The sequence below is a fragment of the Alexandromys fortis genome, unplaced genomic scaffold, assembly GCF_014885135.2.
Source record: "Alexandromys fortis isolate MF-2015 unplaced genomic scaffold, M_Fortis_MF-2015_v1.1 scaffold_418, whole genome shotgun sequence".
In the NCBI taxonomy this organism is placed as follows: domain Eukaryota; kingdom Metazoa; phylum Chordata; class Mammalia; order Rodentia; family Cricetidae; genus Alexandromys; species Alexandromys fortis.
The window spans coordinates 29,525-30,872 of NW_026068292.1; positions in this window are offsets into that span (position 1 = coordinate 29,525).

The window sequence follows — 1,348 nt, forward strand, 5'->3', positions numbered from 1 at the left end:
AAAAAACAATGACTTCTCGAATTTTGCATGCAAATGGATGGAAATAGAAAACACTATCCTGAGCGAGAACCTTCATCTGGTGATGGATGGAGATAGACAGAGACCCACACTGGAACACTGGACTGAGCTCCCAAGGTCTTTTTTTTGGGGGGGGTTTGGAGCTTGCCCTGGAACTAGCTCTTGTAGCCCAGAGCTGGCCTCGACTCACAGAGATCTGCCTCCCAAGTGCTGGGATGAAAGGCATGCACCACATCCCAGCACAGCCATCATCTTCATCACCATCATCATGATTGTTATTTAATATACTGTCATCATCATCATCACTATTATCATCATCATCTTATGTTAATTGACCTTTTGGCTTTGTATGTACCACATGTGTTCTCGGGCCCCTCTAAAACCAGAGAGAGTGTTGAATATGCTGGAACTGTGCTTATAGACAGTTGTGAGATGATGCTGTGTGGGTCCTGGGAATTGAACCCTAGTTTGTTGGAAGAGCAGCCAGTGCTCCTAGGCGCTGAGTCTTTTCTTCAGCTTAACATTCATCCTCTCTAGTGTCAGTAGTAGGACAATGGGGTTCACAGCTGTGGTTTTCCTTTCTAAGTCTTCTTCAAGTTTCCCAGCTTATTGTATTTTAATGCAAACAATAAATTTTAGAATTCCATTTGGAGGACTGTTAGTTGTTATTTCTTCAAAGATTTGAAACATTAGAATTTTAAATTTTTAGTTATAGAACTTTTAGCACAAGAGCTTCCTTTTGTTTTCCATTCATGGTTTTTGTTCCTCTTTAGGCTCTCTCAACTGTTTTCTCATCATCACTGGGTCACTTTTTGAATGACTGAAAGTTCAGTATTGGCTGCTAGAATAGGCAATGTCAGACAACTGTTGCCAAACTCTGAACTCCTTTTTTTTTTTAAATCATTATTTTATATTATAATCACTCATACAAGAAAGATACAGAAAACCATGCTGATTAAGCCAAGTCAAAATAGGAATTCTTTATTAGCTGATGACAAAGAGCAGGCACATGCCTTAATATCCCTTGATGCTCAAGTTCAGGGGTACAGAATTTTTTTTAATATAATTTTTATTGAAAAAAATTTCCATCTCCTCCCCACCCCCCCTTTCCCTCCCCCCTCCCTTCCCCCCCTCCTCTCCCCCCCCCCCCCCCCCCCCCCCCCCCCCCCCCCCCCCCCCCCCCCCCCCCCCCCCCCCCCCCCCCCCCCCCCCCTCCCTCTCCTCTCCCCCTCCCCCCACTCCTCTCCCCCTCCCTCTCCAGTCTGAAGGGCAGTCAGTGTTCCCTGCCCTGTGGAAAGTCCAAAGTCCTCCCCGCTCCATCCTGGTCTAG